Source organism: Canis lupus, unplaced genomic scaffold, assembly GCF_011100685.1.
Source record: "Canis lupus familiaris isolate Mischka breed German Shepherd unplaced genomic scaffold, alternate assembly UU_Cfam_GSD_1.0 chrUn_S1696H1890, whole genome shotgun sequence".
NCBI lineage: Eukaryota > Metazoa > Chordata > Mammalia > Carnivora > Canidae > Canis > Canis lupus.
The window spans coordinates 100,537-112,687 of record NW_023330544.1 but is presented as its reverse complement, the minus strand read 5'-3'; the positions used below and the strand labels follow the sequence as shown (position 1 = coordinate 112,687).

The 12,151-nt window shown below is 45.8% G+C and overlaps 1 pseudogene; it reads right to left on the bottom strand.

Annotated features, from left to right (window-relative positions):
* Window positions 1–251: 251 nt before the first annotated feature.
* On the bottom strand, window positions 252–5,396 carry LOC119868298 (annotated as a pseudogene).
* Between the last annotated feature and the right edge of the window lie 6,755 nt (window positions 5,397–12,151).

Here is a 12,151-nt window from a genome sequence, read left to right as displayed (position 1 = left end):
TCTTCCTGGTTACCTCTGTGTCCCTGTGTCATGTCTCTATATGTGTCACTGTGTATCTTGACTCCTCTGCTTCTATGTCTGGGTCTTCAGGCATCTTGCTCTCTCTCTCTCTCTCAGATTTTTTTCAGTAGTTTAATCAAAATTTTATTTTTTTCCCTTTTGAATTTTTATTTAAATTTTAGTTAACAAGCAGAGCAATATTGGTTTCAAGAGTAGAATTCAGTGATTCATCACTTACACACAACGTCCAGTAGTTTTTTAAGTAATCTCTATACCCCAGCGTGAGGCTTGAACTCACTACCCCGAGATCAAGAGCCACATGCTCTACAGACTGAAGCAGCCAGGAGCCCCAGAAAAAATAATAAAGTGACCAAGGGAATTATAGACATATAATGAAGTCTGGGGCAGTTGTGGGGAGGGTGGGAAGGCCATCTGAGCTGAGATCTAATGTGTGGTCTGGAATTTGATGGCAATGGAAGAGATGAGGATGCTAGACAAGTGACAGGGCAGGGCAGAGTGATCATCAAACAGAAGGAACAGCTTGAGAGAGGTCCTTGAGTGGAGATGAGGGTGAGACAGGGCCCATTGGATGAACAGAGAGGAGGCCAGTGGGGCTAGAGTTCAGAGAGTGAGTGGGAGAAAGTGAAGTCAGAGAGGTATGGGGTAGAGGGTAGATCATGCAGGGCCTTGTGGGCTATCAAGAGAACTTTGGATCTCATTCTAGGTGTGACAGGAAACCCTTGAGGGGAGTTAAGTATGAAAGGGACACGAAGTAATCTTTGTTTCTAAATGACCCCTTTGCTGCTGGAGGAAAATGGCAAAGAAAATCTCCCAAGAGAGGAAGCAGGGAGACCAGTTTTCTAGAGTAAACACAATGGCAGTCTGCCCTAAGATAGTAATAGTTGGGGTGATGAGAAGTGGGTGCATTTGGGAAATATGTCAGAGGTAACATTGCCAAGAATTGAAGATGGATGGGATATTGGTGGGTGGTGAGGGAGAGGGGCATGTGAAGGATCTCATGCCCAAATTTATATCCCTGTGATTTACTGCCACCATCGACTGGCTCTAATCCTGCCCTATGAGGTCACCCAGGAAATATTGCTCTTCTTAGGAAGACAGAACAATGGAGGGGTGGAGTACATTCAGTCTGGGACCAAATCATGTAGGTCCAAATCTCTTACTAGTTGTGTGACATGGAATAAGTTACTTCACTTCACTGTGCTTCAGCTTACCAATGAGTAAAATGCAGTTATTAACAGGGTTTGTGTGTGTGTGTGTAGTAAATGAGGGACTTACAAGTACAATATGTAGAGCAGTACTTTCACATCGGAAGGACTAGAAAATGTTAACAGTTAGTGCGTCACAGTCTTTGGGAAATTTAAAGATAATTATCTTTTCCAGTGTTTATACCCCTCTCCTTAAACAGGGCTGTTTACAGAGCACAAAAGAACTAAGCAGACTTGCCTTGCCCAGTGATGCTTCCATTTATAACCCTGTATCCCTACCCTGCTTGAGACGCATGAGCAATTCTCTTGTCCAACAAAGCAAATGTCAAAACCACAGCTTGACCAGTTTGTTTCTGTTTAGCCTTCCTAGTCTTAACATCCCTCCTCCCTCAAAGCCTCTAATTCTGTGTTATGTACTGAGGCCCAGAGAGGTTAAATAGCTGATTTGAAGCCTCAAAGCAAGCAAGCAGGCAACTGGGTTATCACTAGAATCTGCAGAATGCCTTGTATGCTACCAGTTCCTGGAGCTTCCCATTCATACCTCCCCCGCCCCCCGCCGCCATGGCTTGACCTCTTGCCCATGGCACTCACCATCTTCGTCAAGAGGGAGAAAGGTATGGAAAGCTGGTGGGTTCAAGGACTCCATGAACACGGACTCCACCACTGACTCATGCGGCAGCTCTAGCTCCTCAGGGAGATGGAGCAGGCTCTCTACATCAGGGAGGGTGCTAGAAGGCAGCAAGACTGGCAGGTTTGGGCAGCTGCCTTCCAGCAGAAGACCAGAGCTGCTGGGTAGGATCACTGTTGGGTCTTCTGACACAGATGGTCCCAGAATTTGTGTGGTGCTTTGGGGCCCCAGAAGCAGGTCATGCTGATGCCAGAGGTTCCTTGGGGCAGCAGAGAGGGCAGGGTGAGGTCAAAGGGAATAGAGAGGTGTTCTCCAGGGACAGAAGTGATCATGGTACTGCTGGGACTTGCGGGACTTGAGGTTGTGCTCGTGGATGTGCTTGGATCCTGAAGAGGTGGGGACGCAGGTCTGGCAGGTTTGGGGGGTTATGGGGTTTTGGGTTTATTGGGTAGTGGGGTCCTAGGATTGGGAAATGATAAGCTTGGGTAATTTGGGGGGAGGTGGGCTACTAGGTTTAAGAGGTGATGGGATTTTGGAGGTCTTACATGAGAGAACCCTGGGTTTAGGGTGTGGCCGATTGTTTGGGGTCTGGTGAGCAGGAACCTTTGGTCTAGTGTGTTATAGGCACTTGGGGATCTGAAGTGTGGAGACTCCAGGCTTGGGCTGTGGCAGCCTTTTGGGTGACTGTGATATGAGTACCCCAGGTTGGGGGTGTGATAGACCATCCAGTTTGGGTTGTGATGGAGCACCAGGTTCGGAGTGCAGTGGAATAACAGGTTTGATAGTGCCAGCTTTGGCCTGGGATAAGGTGCCAGGATTCAGAGGTGGGACTTGTGTCTTGGAATTCATGGGGATAGGGCACCAGGATACTGGTGTGATGGTACACTGGGCTTCAGAAGCAAGAAGGGGCCAGCATTTGAGGGCACAAAGGTAGCAGTTGTTGTTCTGAGACTTGGTTGAACCAAAGTGCCAGGATCGTGTTGTGCTGGATGTTTGGGCTTTGGGTGTGCTGGGGTGGATAGGGTACTAGGGCTCTGGCCCAGTGGCTCCAACTCCTTGGAACTGGGTATAATGTTTGTGGAGGCAGGAGTAGTTGAGGATAACTAGAACCTTGGTTTCACAAGCCTTGATTTGGGAGAGACCCTGGATACCAGGGCTGACTGGGTTGTGCCTGTCCTTAGGCCATGCCTGCTGGTGGATGAGGGCATGATGGTGCCTGGTCCAGCTGCAGTGGAAGTCTGTATCCTGGCCTTCCCACTTGCATCCTTGGGCTGCACGACCAGTAAAGTCAGAGATGTGACAAAGTTCACATATTCAAGGGACAGGCTGGGGACTTTGGCTGCCAGCAGGTGGCAAGCGGTGGTGTCACGGGCCTGGAAGCATGCCTCCAGCAACTCTCCAATGGTGAGGTAGGCCCAGAGGTAGGCAGCAGGTGAGTGGGCTACGTTGTAGGCTGGCTCCCCTGGGACACCAAAGTTCTTCTGGCTGCTGTTGGCGGCTGCCTTGCTGTAGCAGGCCACAAGAAGCTGACCCTGGATGCCCAGTTCCTGCTTGCTTGCCTGCACCTGTCCTGCCACCACCAGCTCTGAGCCGCCAAAGTAATTGGGGGGAAAAGGCCCAAGGGGAGGCCCCTACCAAGCCGCCCAGGTAGTCCAGATGCATGTCTGCCAGCAGAGGCATGGAGATCTCCTCGGAGAGGTCCTCCACCGGCTGTAGGGCTGTGTCAAGTGTCCTCGTGCATGCACCGGGCTGCTCTCCGTGTCTCCAGGGATAGGTGACATTTCAGTGGGAAGTCAGCCTCATCCCCAAAGGCCAAACTGAAAACGGACACCCTGTTGCCCAGCGCCTGTCAGATGTTGGAGAGGATCACACTGGGCGTCATCACACTGGCTGTGGGCTCCACATCTGTCAGGAAGGTGATGAGAGGGGTCCTCCCCACATTGGGTCCCCGTGCAGTCTCCTGGTTGCTGTGGTTTAGCAGAGCTGCTTTGATGTTGGTCCCTAAGTGGGAAGCAGACTGTGAGACCATCTTTTCTGGTTATTTCTGGTTATTTTTCCCATTGCAGACACACTGGGCACCTCACCAACCTCTCTGGCTCAGGAATTTCTCATTATCCTTGTTCAGACTTTTTCTGCTGCTTATCCTTCCCAGCTCCCCCACCCCGACACAGGCTCCCTGAGATCTGACAGTGGGGCCCACATGTTCTTGGCTTTTATCACGCCCTGTCTCAGACTACGATTTGCCTGTTTCCTGGGGGGATATCTAATCCTCTAGTCAGACAGGCAGCTCCCCAAGGATAGCAACCTCACCTCCATGCTACAGGGGAAAAAAAATGGATGAGTTGACGGGAGGTGTTTGATTGGGGAGACTTCGGTACTTTTCTGAGAGATGATTTTGCTCAAAAGCTTGACCAAATGCTTGGAAATAAGTATGTAGATTATTGATTTTAAACACTTTTGGCAAATTCTCCTGAGTATGTGCTTTAAAGAGAAACTCAGAGCCAAGGAAGAATGTACCCTAAAATACATAGAACTATGTTCTTTCTACTAGGAAAAAGAACACAGAAGATGAAGGGACATATTTGTAGAAAACATAATAGTGATATTTCAGGTATTGTGAGAGGTGAGGTGGATGGGGAATGAAGGGAGCATTTTGAGAATTCCCCACATCTGGGGTGCCTGGCTGGCTCAGAGCATGTGACTCTTAATTTCAGGGTCATGAGTTTGAGCCCCACATTGGGTGTGGGGCCTCCTTAAAATAGAAAAAATAAAGTTAAAAACTAAATAAAAAATAAAAAGGAACTCCTCACATTACCACAGCCCATCCATTTGAGTGGCCAGGTCTAACACTTACAACCATCAGCTTCCATGTGGCCTGGTAGTCCTTGGTGCTGTGGATAATTCTGGATAGTAGTCTGGATGGAGCCTCCAGCTTTCTAGACACTAACCGAATCAGAAAAGGTGATGATGTTGAAGTAGTCGGCCTGCAGGTCACCAAGGATCACATTCATGGCCTTGTTAGTTTGTGGGATGTGGATGAAGTGAAGGGGGTGGACCAAGGCCTGAAGTTTTGCTCAAGACTGGAAGGTTGGGGGATCCCTAGGTGGCTCAGCGGTTTAGCGCCCGCCTTAGGCCCAGGGCAGGATCCTGGAGTCCCGGGATCAAGTCCCACGTCGGGCTCCTTGCATGGAGCCTGCTTCTCCCTCTGCCTGTGTCTCTGCCCTGCCTCTCTCTCTCTCTCTCTCTGGGTTTCTCATGAATAAATAAATAAAATCTTTCTTAAAAAAAAGACTGAAAGGTTATCTCTATGTGAGGTACTAAGGCCTAAGTGTCGTACGGCTCTAAGACTCTGACTCCAACACTCTGTAAATCTAGAATTCTCAGGTCGACATGCTAGAGGCCCTATGGCTCTAAGCCTAGAATTGCACTGTCCAATGGTAACTGCTTAGCCACACGTAGCTATTTCAATGTAAGTTAAAGGAAAACGTTAAAGTCTGTTTCTTTACTTGGCAGTAGCCGCATTTCAAGTGTCCCATAACCATGTGACGGTTATTGCAGAGCAGTGGCTACCAAATTGGACACCTCAGAACTTTAGAACATTTCCATCGTCAAGGTAGTTCTGTTAGACAGTGGTGGACTAGAAGGTTCAAACTCTGTGCTTTCAGGGTGCTAGGATCCTGTGTGTTCCATGGTTCCTGGACCCCATGACCCAGGATACAGTGATTCCGGGACCCTAAAGCTTAAGAGTTTTATGATTCTAGGTCTTTATAACTTCCTTCCTGTGAATTGGCATACTTTGGTTCTGTCCTAAGTAATCTGTTCTTCCACCTCACCTTCCATTTCTTCCAGGCTGACCTTCTCATCAGCCCCCAGAAAACCCCAGATTCTGTGTGGTTTTTTTCTCCACATCTTTGCTCTTGTTGTGCCCTTTAGATAACAGACCTTCCCCCACCCCCTTCTCCTTTACATATTCATATCTTCACTGTTCCTTCAGTTGCTCCTTCTCTGGGCAGCACTTCTTTGATTGCTTACTCTGACCCATGCCCCTGGCACCCAGATATTCCCTGTCCCAGATGGTTCGCTGGCTGTTGTATGTGGAATATTTTCGTTTCCCACACAAATATTGAGCCCTCTGAGAACAGGGCTTAGGATGCTTCTTCCTATTAGCTCCCTTCCTGATGACAATACCTAGCATAGGGCTAGGCACACAGCAGGTTCAGGGAATGGGGGATGTAGGTTCTCATATTAGGTACCACTTATAGGGCACTTGTTATGTTCCAGGCACTGTGCTAAATATTTAGATGCATCAGCTCATTTAATTGTCATAGCAACACAATGACAAAGGTACTAATATCATACCCATTTTATAAGTGACAACACTGAGGCTCAGAAAGGTGGAGTGACTTGCTCAACGTCACACATGATGTGTGTCACTGATGAGCCAGGGGCTCAAATCCATATTTTGGAGGTGTTAAACCTTATGCTTTCCAATTTTTACGTTGCTATAGATTTCAGAGACAACAGGAAATACCACTTTGTGGCCCACCATTCTCTACGTCTTAAATGGATAGAAGATGCCTTGAATGCTTTTAAGTGGATCAGAGTCTTTCATGCCACAGGACGAGCTCAGGGTATAGATTAGGTCACACATTCTCGAATAGGGAGCTCAGGTCTTGCTCAAGATTGAAAGGTTATTTCTATACAAGGTACTAAGGCCTAAGGGTTGTATAGTTTTAAGGATTTAACCATTCATTCGTTTTCATTCAGAGGACTGCAACATAGAACATGATGACCCTTCTTGAGAATCTCCTGTTAACCAGAGGCAGATTACATGTTTAGAAGTGTGTTGCTTAGTCTGTTGAGATTTTCCAGCTACCTTTCTGTTTTTGGTTTCTAGTTTAATTCCACTTGGTCTGAGAGCCTATATTTATTGTATGATTTCTATTCTTTCAAATTTGTTAAGTCGTGTTTTATGGCCCACAATGCAGTCTATCCTGGCAAATATTCCACGTGAGCTTGAGATGGATGTGTACTGTGCTGTTGTTGGATGAAGTATTGTGTAGATGTCAATTAGATCCAAATGATTGATGGTGCTGTTCACTTAAACTATGTCCTTTCTGATTTTCTGCCTGCTGGATCTGTCCATTTATGACAGAAGGAGCTGAAGTCTCTAACTATAACAGTGGTTTTGTCTATTTCTCCGTGCAGTCCTATCACTTTTTGCCTCATGTATTTTGACATCCTATTGCTAGGTGCATTACACATTAAGGATTGTCGCGTCTTCTTGGGGAGTCATTATGTAATTATAGTTATATAAGATTTTTTTTTCAGTTTGAAAGTAGTCATTGTTTGTTACTGGCCAAATTGCAGAAATAATGATGGTAGATACCTTAGTTTATCCTTCTAATAGGCCTGTTGATCTGGTTTTCCCTATTGCTGGCATCCACACCTTCATTCCACTTCATGGAGAAGATCATTTGAAGGGCCACAGGAAGGTTTTTGCTTCTTTGAAACACTTTACAGTAGTATAGATCTTGTGAATCAGATAGATCTTCCATGCAGGTGATGCCATATATACCAAGAGATCGAGCAGCATGTTATCTGTCAGGGAAATTTGCTTTTTGTTCCTTTATACAATGGTCTCTTTATCCCTGATAATTTGCTTGCTGTAAAGTCTACTTTGTCTGAAATTAATATAGCTCCTCCAGGATTTTTAGGATTCGTGTTAGCATGGTATGTCTTTTGTTTCCATACCATTACTTTTAATCCATCTGTGTGTTTATGTTTAAAATGGGTTTTTGGTAGACAACCATAATTGGTCTGATTATGGTTTGTTGTTTTTGTTATGTTCTGTTTTGTTTGAATCAACACTAATAGTCCTCTGTCTCTTGATTGGTGTATTTAGACCATTCACGGTTAACATGATTACTGTTAGAGTTAGATTAATATTGCCATATTTTTAACTGTTTTCTATTTGCTGCCCTTGTGTTTCTTCTTCCTTCCTTCCATCCATCCTCCTCCCTTCCTCCTTTCTTCCTTCCTTTTTTTCAGTCTACTACTCTTTCTCTGTCTTCTGTGGTTTAACTGAGTATTTGATATGATCTCATTTCTCTTGTCTCTTAGCATATCCATTATGTTTTTAATTTTTTTCTTAATGTTTGCCCTAGAATGTGGAATATGCTTTTGCAACTAATCCAAGTCCACTTTCAAAAAAAAAAAAAACACTATACAGCTTCGTGTGTGGTGCAAGTATCCTGTGATAGATATTCCCAGTTCATCCCTCCTGTCTCTTCTATAACATTGCTGTCACTAATTCACTATCAATAAGCTGTATTCACTGAACACATTATTTCTATAATTATTTTGAGCAAACTGTTTTTGTTAGATCAATTATTTAAAAAGAAAAGACTATTGTTTAACTTAATTTATTCCTTTTTCTAACACTCTTTTTTTTTTTCCTTCAGCGCGTTACATAGTCACTTTCTTTTTGTTGCATGTTTTTTCAAGAGAAATCCAATATAATTCTGATTCTTGTTCCTGTATAAGTAAGGTGATATTTCTATGGCTTTTTAAAGAACTTTGTCTTGATTTTCTGCAGTTTGAATAGGATAGGCCTATGTGTAGATTTTTTTGGTACTAATACCTGTTATAGTGTTCTCTGAACTTCCCTAGAGCTGTGGATTCATGTGGCTGTCATTATATTTGGAAATGTGTTATCCAGGTATTCCTTCGCTTACTTCTTCATGTTACATTTCTTGTCTTCCTCCTCCGGTAATTACCATTACACATATGCCTATACTTTTGTAATTGTACACAGTTCTTGGATCCTCTCTTCGGTTTTACTTTGTTTTGCGTTCTTTTTTTCTCTGGCTTTCAGTTTGGGAAGTTTCTATTAACATATCCTCAAGCTTATTGACTTGCTTTTGTCCATGATCAGTCTCCTAATGAGCCCGCATCAAAGGCGTTTTTTTATTCCTGTTTACAGCATTTTCTTATTTCTAGCACTTACTTTTGGTTTTTCTTAGGGTATCCATCTCTGCTTGCATGTCCCATCTGTTCTTGCATGTTGCCCATTTCACACTTAGGGCCCTTAGCATATTAGTCATAGCTGTTATAAATTCCAGGTCTAATCATTTCTCTACCATATCAGTTCTGCGTTCTGATGGTTGATTTATCTGTTCAGACCATGCTTTTTCATTGTGGCAGTGCTTGTAAGTATTTGGTGACAGGCAGACATGATGTATCACATAAAAAGAACTTTTAAGTGTGAGATTTTGTGTGATTTTGAGATTACCTGGTGAGTAATTCAATCGTGCTTGCTAGTTGCTTACAGTTGCATGTGTCAGAGGCTAAAATTTCTTCTAGGGTCCTTGTTTTCGACTCCTCTGTTGTCTTGGGTTTCTCAGGATTCTTGTTCCTGAAGAGCCTAGGCTTCCAGTACCCTCAGCTGTAATCTCCTGTTGTTATACAGGAATGCAGTGCATGTGGTGATACTGTGAGGGAAGGAGAAGAATTCATTAGTTCTATGCTTCGGTTCTCGGTCTTTTAGGGCAACGTATGCCCTGAAAACATGACCTCCACAAGTGCTCCTCAGCTTTTTCCTGACTCTAGATGAGATAGGAAGGCTAGACAGTTTGAAATTGGGTATTTTCTTTCCCCTACACTCTAAGACTACAAAAAGACAGCTCTCGATATTTCCCTTCCCCCAGTTTGGTTTACACTCTGGTAAAATACAAGTTAGTAGCCTTAGGTCCCTGTGGGCTCTATGGTTCAAAATTTCAGGCACATAGGACCATACTGCTCCAGGTCACTTGAACATTATAATTCTAGAATCCCAGAGTACTGTAGTTCAAAATACTGCTTCCAGAACTTATAGATTCAGGCTCTACGTCAAAATCTCTTTGGCCTATGGCTCCCAGTTTTCCGTTTTAAGGGCACTCTGGTAGAAGGGCTACAATATTTAAATCTAGATGGACCCAGGACTCTGTAGTCTCTAAGCACTACAATGCCAGTGCACTGTATTTTTTCTGGCTGTGAAGTAAAATAAACAACAGAAGACAAAACCAACCTGTGGCCTGTGGAAGGTTCAGAGTCTAAATTGACGTGGTTTATTTTTATTTGTTGACTCAGGCTTTATGACACCATGAGTCTCCAGCTTGAAGGTTCTATGACTCTGGGACCCCTTGGAGATCTGAAGTTTTGTGGCTAGGCCCTTGATGTTTATTTACAGTCCCGTTGTCCCATGTTCACCGTTTTCTAGTACTCTGTGAGTTTCAGGTCTTCAGGGCTCCTGTATGTGCAAGGTTCCAGGACCTTTGGGTAGGCCTTGGCCTATAAGATCCAAGAAGTGATGGGAGGTAGAGGTCTCTGTGATCCCAGAGGACCACTGTTCCCAGCACTCTCTGGCTTTCTGAGCCTTCTTAAAACAAGCTACAAAAAGGTCTGCAGAGTCCTTGTTATTCTGCTTTCATCATAGTACCAAACATGGAGCCCGTATCACGTCAATAACGAATACATGTTTCTCTTGACAGGTGGGAGGCCTCTGGGGGCAAAGTAATGAATAAAATAGTCCTCGCAATCTTGACAAAAAAGAAGTGAAACCAAACAGGAACCATGAGAGACGGTCTAAATCAGGTTATCAGGTTCCCTCTTATTCTCCTATGGAACACCCTGCCCTTTTTTTTTTTTTTGTCTCCTTCGTAGGCTTATAACTCTGTTTCTAGTTAAATAGGCATCTGTGTGATTGTTTGTGTCAGTGTCCATCTGCTCTGACAGAACTGTGTCTCTGCTGTTCAGGCTGTCAGCCCAGGGCCTGCCCCAGAGCTGTGGAGTGAATGAGACTGGCTTGTGGCCCAAGGCTCCAAGGATCAGGATCTCTGTAATATGTGAGTTCCTGTCCATGAGAGCTGACTTGCACAGTCTTGAGAGCCCCTGGGGACATTTTGCCTGGGCTCCAGGAACTGTAAGTATTGTTTTAACCTCCCTCTATAGAGTGAGCCAGGGGCCCAGCTCCATTGCTGCCAGGGGCTGGGAGTTTGCAGGGCCTCCCTCTCCTCCTTAAACCTCTTTCCTGCTGTTGCTGGGCAGAGTAGGCAGGGAAGGAGGGAGCAGAGGCTGAGCAAGCTGTTTGTTCAGAGGGGATTGGTTAGACCAGGTGCAGATGCCTTGGGCTGCCAAGGATGTGGCTGCTGGCCCCCTCCCCCTACTCCATCTTCCCTCTGCAGAGCCTGGAGGCTGGAACAGCTGAGGGACGTGGAGGGGGGAGCTGGGAGGGCCCCCAGGACCAGTGTCAGCTCAGCCTAGGGAAGTATGGGGCTTGCTGAGGGTCTGTGCTGCTCAGTAGCCAGAAGGAAGCGCTGCCTTGGGACAACCAGCTTTGTTCTCCTCTCTGCCATTCAGGTACTCTCTGATCACAAGGCTGGACATACTACCTCCTCCTCTCTCAGGGGGGAAGAAGGCTAAGGAAGGATTACTCTTTCCCTCCACTCCAGCCTTTGAGTTAATTCACAAGTGCATGTGCAGGCTCTGTCTCCACTTTCTCCTGGCACTCTACAGCAGGTCTCCAAAGCCTGAGTCGTCCACCCTGCAACTGCCCAAGCCCACGGCAGAGCCCAGCTGCCCTGCTATTCCTCCCATAACCTGGGTAGGTGAGAGTTTCCGGAAATATCACATTCCTATCTCTTCATGGTCCCAGGCTCCCTGGTGGCCTCACACCTCACATCCTATAAGCCAGAGGCATGACCCAGGTCACCAACCTCTCACGCTCCCCTCAGCTGCCATGCCACCTCACTTTCAGGAAATATTTCCTTTCCTTCCTAATGAAGAAAATTAAGGGCACCAGGCCATGCCCCTTGGACCGCCCACCACACTCTTGCACAGGGTTCACACACCCATACACCACTTCCTCTATTAAGGACAGAACAGTCCTGTCCTGGACCCCATCCATGCACTCCCAGCCTCCAGCACCTCCTCCACTGGTCAGACCCTTCTCTCTGACCTGCCCCACACATGCTACTTGGGTCTTCTTTTAGAGTATGAAAAGTTGTGTGTCTTTTCCATCCATTAGGACAATCCCCATTGGCCCCAATCCCATCAGAAACTTCAAACCATCTTCTCTAATCCCTACAGCATGCCAAGGTAATTAAATAATAATCACCTACAGTGGTCTACTCACTCCAGTTTATTGCTTTCCGGGAAGTTGAAGGGAATGGGTATGGGTAAGGGGAGTAGGTTGTGGTGGAGTGATTAAGGCGCGGGTGTGGAAAGAGTGGGTGAGGGGAGGTGGAGTGGGTAGGGA